The sequence below is a fragment of the Neodiprion pinetum genome, chromosome 2 (genome assembly GCF_021155775.2).
Source record: "Neodiprion pinetum isolate iyNeoPine1 chromosome 2, iyNeoPine1.2, whole genome shotgun sequence".
Lineage (NCBI taxonomy): Eukaryota > Metazoa > Arthropoda > Insecta > Hymenoptera > Diprionidae > Neodiprion > Neodiprion pinetum.
This window is the reverse complement of record NC_060233.1, coordinates 13,696,671-13,707,241: the sequence shown is the minus strand read 5'-3', so window position 1 is coordinate 13,707,241 and position 10,571 is coordinate 13,696,671.

The window sequence follows — 10,571 nt, the reverse complement described above, 5'->3', positions numbered from 1 at the left end:
TTTCGCACGGAAATCAGGGAGCCGACAGCCCTGCGCCGAGTTCGAGACCCTGGGTCGGCGTCTTACAAGGTGTCGGCTACCGGCTGCCCGGGGCCCGTGCAACCCGAACGACGGCGAAAACGACGGCCAGGGGGTCCAATGGACTCCTGGGGGGAGGGATGCAGGGGCCCTCGAACGAAACACGCAAGTCGATCCGGCACGCAAGGCGAGCCACATCGCACCTAAGGTAATTGAGAGAATATTCAAACACGCGAGGGACATCGGTCAGGATTGGCGTCGGCCTCAGCGGAGAAGCTGAGAAATGTGTCGGGATACAGACGATGCGCGGAAAATGGAAACTCGGGATGGTTGGATCCGGGAACAGTAATTGAGGATCATCGACGAAGATGGTAGGATTAGGCGAGATTCTTGTACCTCAGGACTTTTTTTTAACATTTTGCAGTGATTTTGGTATGATTTTAAACATCAGCCTTTCCATGACTATTGATCAAGTCAGCACTTATTTGTTCAAAAGAAGTTACGCAGCCTTGCGTGAATAATTTACATTTTTTCAGAGATAATTCCTAATCCCGGATACAGTTTCAAAATTCCCTTACGATTTGCACCACGGTACCAAATTAAGATTTACAACAGACTATTTATTTGTATAATCAGTGATTCATTGTAATATTAGTCTGTAACTTGTTTCAAGGTGGGATGGTAATGCATATAAATTTTTTTTAGATTGCAATACCAGTGTTGTATTTTCAATAGTTGAATCTCTGACAATGTGTAGATTATTCATGAATAATTATACTGAATATGATTCAAAAGCGATTATATACTGGGTTATTGTCTTCAAAATGAGCTCTGTTTTTCCTATCTTGCGTAGTGATCTATAACAAAAGAAGAAAAAAAAAAAGGAAGACAATCAAAATCAATCACACAATCATTGGTTATTGGAACAATGTTACAAGATACACGATGCTCATGCGTCCCAAGGCACAAAGAGAGTAGGTACAACTTATCAAAAGCAAGATGTGCATATGATGACGTTATGTTGATATCTCACATAAATATTACGGTATATACTTGTTAAGTTTTTACAAACATATGTATTTCATTCCATAAATGAATTTCCAAAAAAAAAACCGTTCATTAGATGGTGAAAAATCGAAAACGAAATCCTAAAGCAGCTACTTCGGGATGCTAGAACCTTAAGAATAAGATCAACGTTGATTTGCACTACTCATAGACTAAATGAACCAAAATTAAGCCCGTACTTCACTGTACACGACTACAATTGATGAGGATATACCGCGTTTGTTCCTTTTATTGCACTACATATCTAAACAGGGAATGTGTTTCAAGGTACACTATAGACAACAGTCTCTGCTGTTATAATTCCAAGAATAAAAGCTGGGAATGTTCATCCACGGATTCCAGCATCAGGCGGTAGAGCTTTTCCATAAAACGTGATAAAATGTGCTTGGATCTAGTCACACGTTCGAATCAAGTGAGCATAGGACTCGCGGTTGAATTATGCGAAAACGCGTAAAAGGATTTGGCACCGTTTGCTCGCTTCGGAGCTACAACTTCTAGAACACTGAAAAGTTGGAACATTCACCAAGCCACAAGCGTGAAAGACGGTTGACTGCGTTAGGGATGTCATGACGCAACCTTCTCTAATGAGTTCGTCGAGGAGGATGTTGCAGAGCAGTGCGACCTGCCGGCACTCACAATCAGGGTCGACCGAGTGAAACCTTTTTACTGTTACCGAACTACGTGCCAGTGACGAAAAATCACGATATGCAATATAAAATTGGCGGTGAAGCAAAAGGCACTCGAGTTTCCGGTTAACGATGAGTCTTATATCTTTGGACTGTCATTCCCGATTCATTGCTATACGTTTTGCAATGGCGATTGAAAATCCATTGAAAGTCAGTCTCCGAGGTAGTTATACAGACTGTTCCTCACGAGTCCCAACACGAAGTGATCACGGAACGGTTTCTTAATTCGAAGAATCCACTACTAATACGAACATCACTGAGACTCTCTCATCACTCCGAAACATCCCGATTCGCAGCGACTCTCTGACATGGAGAGTATCAGACCATCGGATCACAGATCCTACTGAAACGTCTAGGGATGTTTCTTTGGCTCAAAATATGGAGCTTCTGATGTGTAGCTCCACTCATTGAGTCTATCTTCGCTTGATTTACGATACATCAGATTACTGAAATTTCGAAATTTATATATTTGCCAGGGCTCTGAAATAACGACAGATCTGTTTACATTTGAATATATAAGCACCTGTCATCGAAATTTTAAGAGAGGACAATGAGAATCAATATTTCAGGTAAAGACATCCAGCAGGTTTCGCTTATTAGGTAATTCCACTCATTGAACTGCGAACAGAATCAATTTGAACTGGAGAGAAGAACGGGCCCCAATGGATGAAACTACACATCAAAAGTTCCATATTTTGGGGCAAAGTAACAGCCCTATAGGAGTTTCAGCCTTGTGAGTCCTTCCTGAGGATGGAAGTTGCGTAGGAGAATTGTCGGAATGATTTCCGGCTATGATGTCATAATATATATCTCGGCGACAGCTGGGTGGGTGGGATTGGGTTTCCCCCTGAAGAGCTATGCAACGACGTCGTGTCGCGCGGCGCGCAAATGAGGTGGAAAAGATAAAGGCCATACCGAGCGATCATTAACATGCACGCTCCGCTTTGGAGAGGACTCGTGGAAAGAGAGAAGAGTGGATGTGTGCAGGGGTACCTGGCTGCCTCTGCACGCGGTCGCAGAGATGCCAACCTAATGGTGCCAGCAATTAACAACAAACACCGCTCATTAATCGCAAGAGAGTCTTCGCTCGCTGCGGTGCCGATTCTCCACCACGCGGTGTAACATCCCTTACCTTTTCATCCTGGCTCGCCCTCTTGTCACAGCCTGTAACATTCCGCGAGTGCAGCTGATCTCCTTGGTTGTGAAAAGAACCTGCGAGTTTGAGGAGGAAAAATGAATGTGAAAATACTTACTTGCGTGGCTCCTTCACATTAATTTAATTGTGTACGCACAGTTTACCGCGATCGTGCCGAGTAAATTCTTTTTCTCTCCATACCTGCGCGATTTTCCTATGTTATTATTATAATACCGCAGCGCAGACTCTAAGGGGCTCTTGCGAATCAGAAATTACTCGGTTGGCGGTTGAATTATCGCGGAAATGAGAGGCGGAAGGAAGCAGCGGGAAAATCCAGCAGGAGACCCGGCGCAGCTCCTTAGATGTGGGACTGGAGGGGGGATCCTCTTGGAAGTTGTTATCATTATTAGGCAGTTCTCCTGGAACATAAAAGATGAAGTTGAGGCGTAAATTACTGCGCGAAGCAAGCCCGAAAATTATTAAAAGCTAAACTGTGTTTGATTTATATAAGAGAGCAGCGCCAACCTGGGCGCTCTCTGACGGCAGGGGTCTCGCTCGAACGGAAGAAGGAACCGCCGGGGGGAGGAAGAGATTAATTTCATTACTTCCGGATGAGTAATTATTGCATTACTTGGCGAGAAAGTTGCCTGTTGCGGCGGCCGAAGCGGCAGCACTCCTAAGCTTCTTCTTTCTATTCTCAATGCTAGTAAATTATTACGGAATTTGAGCAGTTTCCCACCATCTTATTCCCAACAACGAGCTGAAAGGAGGTCCTGCAGGCAGCGCCAGAAGTCCCGCAGATCGAGGGTAAGACTGAGCTGCTGCCCCGACATTCAAAACCACATCCATTGTCAAAGCTGCCATTTACTTTCGCCTGGCGTAATTAGCAGCGAAAAGATTTTACACAGAGCGGGTTTGGACCAAGGAACACTCCCGATTTTCCCCGCTTCAATCCTGCGAGACGCCGAGTTATTTTTTTCAAATTACGTACCAACCCTCATTCTGCACGAAATCGTAATTATATTAGTGTCAAATTGGATTAGACGATAAGCTGTATTCCAGGGAAGGAATTCGTTGGATGAAACCAATAAACAGCTCGAAGCATCAAGTCTCTCCAGAGTAAGGTTATGCGAAGTAAGTATCGTTAAATGTTCGCGTCAGGCGTTGAATTTATGCCTGGAATTCGTGTTACGTTCCTTGGCTCTGTCTGCAGGCCCGAGGGCTGCCCTTCTCTGACGAGTAGAAAGAGGAGAGACGATGGGGCTCGATCCAGGCCTACTAAAACGGCACGCGGGCCAATTTGCCACGCTCCGTTCGTTAGGTGATAAATATCTCGTAAATGGTCCCTAGCCATCCCTGTCTAATGTCTTGGCCAGTCGCCACTGGCCCGCTGTGAACAGCCTCTTCGACATCCTTCGAATGCTCAATTAGTCAGAAGTGAAGTCGACGTACTGATAAATTGAGTCTAGGAACTGATCTGCCGGTATTTTGAAATTTGAGAGGGTTGACGGATCATGAGACCAGTCAAAGGTCACCAGGTTGGAAGTAAAATAAAAGATAGGTTTATATCCTTTCGTTTTGCGTCCAATCTCGCACTTACTTCACTTCCCTTACCCTACGTTGCAGAGTTCATCGAATTGTTATACTTCCATTTATTTTCGACCATTCGGTTTCTCAATACCCCTTCGATGATTTTCTCTTAACTTTTCAATATTCTCAGTATCTTCATGACCTGTATACCTGATATGAATTTGATATTCATGATCAGTTTACTAGTTACACACCGTGCACGAGAATCGGTTAACGTACAGAAAGATTGAGTGAGTATAGGAATACCGCACTGAAAGCAGCAACGAAACACGAATTACAATCGTTCGTAATGAGGGTTAATAAGCGACGAGTTGTGCGGGCCGCGGATCCTTTGACGCCAATCTCCATAACCCTTGGCAGTAGATTAATTTAATACCTGAGTAAAATCAATCAATGGAATTTAACGCTGCCTAGCTGCAAGCTCGTAAAGCACGCAGGGGGAAGAGCCTCCGAGGAAACGGAACGCCCGACCCCGAGGGGAGCCTCGGGCCCAAAGGGTGTGTGTTTGCTTTGCGGCCGCGGCGCGGCGGGGCCCGTAATCAGTGTAAATCAGGGGACACGTAAATCACAGCCAATACATCGAGGGACAGGCTAACGGGTGGCCGTTGCACAATCGATTTGTACCAGAATGTCTTCATTCATTTGAGAGCGTTACAAAAGTCTTTGAGCCCTTCGAGCTGCTTACAGTCATGATGATTGGTTATCAATTATTAATATGACAGGGCAGTAGAACGATCGATTAATTCGACCAAATCAACGACGCGACAGCGAATCTCATTCCCGGCGTGATTTCTATTCTTCCCACATGAAGGCACAGCCACTACTACGCTACGTGCGCCGTATTTAACTATAAAGGTCATTTCTCAACACACGTTTCTCTCCATATCGACTTGATCTGAGAAAACAAAAGTTTAATCGCTTGCAAGACGTTTTCAGTCTGTTCATAATCGGATGATTTATTAAATATTCTCAGCTGATCCCGAGTTACGTCGCCATATTGTTTGGCCACGCCCACACTTTGGATCCCAATTATAATTCGAAACATTTATTCCGTGCGTTGTTTCGTACGAAAATGTTTGTTGGTTTTACCTGCAAGCTTACTCTTTACTCGCTTACCGATTAACGGGGATGCCTGAATAACTTGAGTGAATATAAATTATTAACCTAAAAGTCGATGTCAGAAGAACGCTAACTCGTGAAAAGCGGATTGTAGTTAGTTTTTTACACGTGGTCTGAAAAGTTTATCACAAATTTGTATACGTATTAGTTATTTCTTTGTTTTTGGACCACTGTATGCGCGCGCACCTTCTTATCGAATCCCATCAGAGTCCAGAGACGTAATTGTTAGCGGCGCCTTGTGTGGTCGTCGACCAAACCGCCTCCAACCCACGCGAACGTCGCCGCGTGCGCACCACCTGTTAATCATAAATGATTAAATTATAAATTTTTCCGTGATTATACCACTTTGAAATACAATCTCATGCTTCCTTATTGCCTGCTGATGTGATGCGCAACCGAGTGGGCAGCAGCTGCTCCACCCTCTGTACGCGGTTTCGTGACTGGAGCTCTAAAAAATTGCCATACTTGGCTCAGCACGAAGTTACCTAGTTAATTACTTATCAATTCAAGGCAAACCAACCGCACGAAACCAGGGAGAAACCGATCGAACCTATTAAATTTCCTCCGTCACCGAATCTCATTGAAACGCGTTTGCCGTTCTTAAGTTAGGCACGGTTGACCCATGGGCCAAAAACTGGATTCACATATCCCATTTATTTGTAATTGATACAGCCCCGGTATAATCAGTAACGAAGAAAAATATTCTGCTCCTTATTCCTCGGCTAACAGTAAGAATTATTACAGCATGCGTAAACAATTCCAGCGTCACACATCTGCTTTGAAAAAAGTTGAATCCGAATTTCTTACGAACACGACTAGCATTGATCAGGCCAAGAAGGATTATAGTGACTATTTTTAATCAAATCGTCAGCATCTAAGTTTTTCAAAACGTGATTGTTATTAATCATTGTTCATCGACGTGAGTATAATAAGTACATAGAACAGACGGACTAGAATGGTTTTCTCATAATCAGAGAAAGAGCGAGAGAGAGAGAGAGAGAGAGAGGGAAAGAGAGAAGGAGAGAGAAAAGATGAGAACGGAACGCAAAGAGAAAGGAGAATAGAGGATACTGCGATGATACACACTGTATATAGATATATACGATGCGTACATACATATAACGTCGAGCAGAGTGAGACCTCACCGCCGGATGACCCGTGACCTCTCGTCCCGCAGGAGTATAAAGGCTCATTGTAATTACAATAAAGGTTATCAGCTCGGATTCAGAGAAGCAAGAACGGTCATTCAGATGGTAAGTGAGAGACGCAAACTTACATAATATATATATATATATATATACATTGTACATATATATATACAAAATATATATATGTATATACACATAATATGTACAGATATACATTTGAATTTACAAGTCCCGCCGTATCAACCGACCCGCACACAGTAAACGGGAGCTGGGACAACGCGTGCGAGCCTAAAACGTCTGGATTTAACCGGGTTTTGTGCGTCTCCACACGATAGAGATTCCAGGACGACGTCATGTGGGGGCGATCGGACCCAGATAACCTTCCGATACGACGTGATCCGATCGCAGCCTCAGCGAAAGTAAGATGTACCGATCACCCATCATCCACAGCCAGCAAGTACACTCTTGGAAATTATTTCTGGATCATTGTTCAACCGATATTCACTATAAACTGACTTTTCAATACGTCGTGTGTCATATATATTCTGTTTTGTTTCAATGGAACGACACGAAATATAGGGTAGATGCACCATGATCCATTGTTAGGCCAAACTCTGTACCATTTGTGGCCGTAATTTCAGATCAGATGTGATGAATATAGCCGAAATTACTAGATCAAACTATGGTGACAAATATTGGCACTAAGGTGACCAAAAGTGGTACATCTACTTTAGTTACGATTGACTAGTGGTACAGGGTTGATACAATCATTCGGTTTTACTGAACGTCCAACGTTTCTCGGCAAGAAGAGGAGATGGAAACTGTGATTATTCCTTCAAAGACAATTAGGTTCTGTATTGACTCATCTGTAGATTGGGGCACTCAAAATCAGATGCCGTTTCATCAAGTGCTCGAGCACTTTATCATCGATGAATATCTAAGAGACGTCACAGATACTTATATATCATAGAATAAGTTGTTGTTTGAGATACCCTAGATAGGATCAGATCGGGAATTAGGATCGAATATAGAAGTCTATAGTTGAGGTGTCCGAGTGTATATCGCAAGCGACAGAAACTGCAAGGCTATTGCCCACTTGAATTAGAATTGTGATGTCGACGGTGATTTCTTTCGAAAGTTCGTCGTCCCCGCAGCCTGTTATCACGTTTGGCTAATCAACAAAGAAGTGGTTAATTAATCGTCGAAATTGTCTCCTGTATCGCCCTGCCCGAAACAACGGCCAACCACCTGCTACGATCTGATAAGAGAGTCGTTTAATGCGACAAAGCGGAAGTAATTTCGAGTTATCACTGTCACCTTCTAGGCTGGGTGGCACGTCGCCCCGCCGCTGCTTCGCTATCAGATCGACCAGGCCTCTGGCTCCGGGCTGCTCTTCAACGACTGGTTATTTATTATCAAACCGGGGTACACACAACCTAAGTGGTGGAACCTTTGAGGGGCTCGACTTATGACTGAAGTTTATCACTCTTTTGAAGTGTAATCAAGGAAAAGCCGTTATACTGTCTAAGTATGCCAGCGTGAAAGACGACAGTCAGTGTAAAGATGCGATACGTGTAAACCGCAGATTTTCGACAAACTATCTTTTCCCCGAGTCAAATTAACCGTCCCTTATGAACGCGTTGAACCCCCTCGGAGATGATGGGTAGTGATATCGTGATCGGTTTTACGGTGGAGAATGGAAAGGAAGAAGCGCTTGCAGCGTTTGTCTTATTTTTCTTCTCTTTGATATTATCTTCTCGTGGCTAGTGAAAATTACAGAATCGTTATTTCCCGAAAACAGAAGATGCTCCCCGGTTGAACTTGGCGTTAGGCTCTTCAATTACGTCCCAAGAGCGTTCAAAGAGTGCGAGATGACTACAAGCCCAGGGGGTTTATTTCTCCAAGGATCATCTCGGCGGATCCTGCCAGTCGAGATGGTCCAGGATATTTATTCTTGCGCATCGTGATGCTGCTGGGCCGATAGCGTGACAGTCAAAGACGCCGCACTGCCTAAAAATTATTCTGGACGGTCATCATTATGCCCGAGTTTGGAGCAATCTTCTACTCAATATTGTCAGTCGGTTGGTGGTAAGCTGCGTTCAGCCGAACTCGAGGGTTTATACAGAGTTTAGCCGAGCCCCCGTCTCTCGTACACCAAGCATAATATTATTCAATTTCCAGCAATTTCTGTTATTCGAGATTATTATCAGGGCCTCGAATTCTGTCGAGGGAAGCTACGCCTCGTACCGATCTTGGGCGTGTTTCGAATCCCTTGCCTAGAGTCTTTGAGATACTTTCGATTGCACACGATTCTTTACGTGACAAGAGTATGTTACGCAATTTTTCACAAAGCGCGAAATTGAGGTTAGGGTCGCGTAATATCAGTTTTCTTTACGTCGGCGCATGCGCGTAGTACAGAAAAGACCACTTGTAACTCCTAGGAGTCTTTTTGCGCATGCGCATTCGCAGTCTCACTCTACCGTCGTAAAAACGGGTACTTTGCGTATGGAAAATACGCATGAAAAAACTTGCAATACATTATGTTCGCGTTATATAAAGCTATTTGCTGGACACTGAAGTATAAACTACGAATAGTAGGTCGCACTGAAAATGCACGGGGTGTAAATTTGCAGGACCAATAAATATAGCGATGCTTCAATAACCGGGGCACACGCGGCTGCTTTTGGTTGAAGAAAGCTCACATCGCAATTGAACTCCAGACTGTGATGGCTTTGCTCTCTGGACGCACGCATCGTATTTTCTTATCATGATGCACGTACTGAAATTCTTGAAGATATGCGAGAAGAAATGAATGGAATGAAAAGAAACAATTCCCCAGTTACAAGTTCCGCTCGAATCCATTGATACGGTGAGAAGTCGTCACACCCGCACGTTTTGTTCGATCGATACCACCTCGTACGTTATATAAGTTGTAATGCGGTGTACAATGGGGTAGAAGCCCACTGCGCATTCAATTTAATACACCTTTTTCAAAGCTATAGATTTTCGTCAAAAGAGATCGTTAGTACATTATGCATTACACGAGAAATCGATTCGTTTGACTATGAATGTATCGTTTCATTCCGTATTACATGTCATTTGGACCACAGAAATACACAAACAATGGACAAATTTTCAATTTCTCGGTGACAATGTGTCCTTAGGAAATTTGAGGGGAAAATATTTGTACTGCAAGGTAGGAGAAAAAAAAAAATTATTAATTTAAAATTTACAAACTGCGTATCTTGTTATACTCATAACTTAAAAATATTACCGTCATGACGATCAGTGACGATAGTTTGAAAAACGTAATGGACCGTAAAAATTTGCTTCAATTCTTATCGCAGCTGGTTTTTCTGTGTTTGCTTTTGTTTTTTTATTTCCGCGGGGCAGCAGTCTCGAGCCGTTCGGTAATTTCAGAGCTCTGCATCACGCCACCAGCTTACACAAAATGTAGATCTAAATTCACGGTCAGGTATTCGGGTGTTATTATTGAGGTAAACACAGGGTGTGTCTCGTAATTCGGCAGCGTAATACTTATTCGGAATATAAGTCGCACATCTCCGAAAGTTAAAAGTTTGAACAAGATATACCTGATATTGCAAAGTCTGCATCAACTTACCGTCGATGTGAACTGACCCATTTGATGTCAGTTTGAAAGACGTTATAGGAAGTCGAAAAGAAACGTGAAAAAAAAAAAAAACGACGAGACTCACCCGATTCAGTCAACACTAGATCCAATGGGGATCAACAACCATAAAAACATTCGATGAGCAGTCTTTCCAAAGCTTGCACTGTTTTTCAAACGTT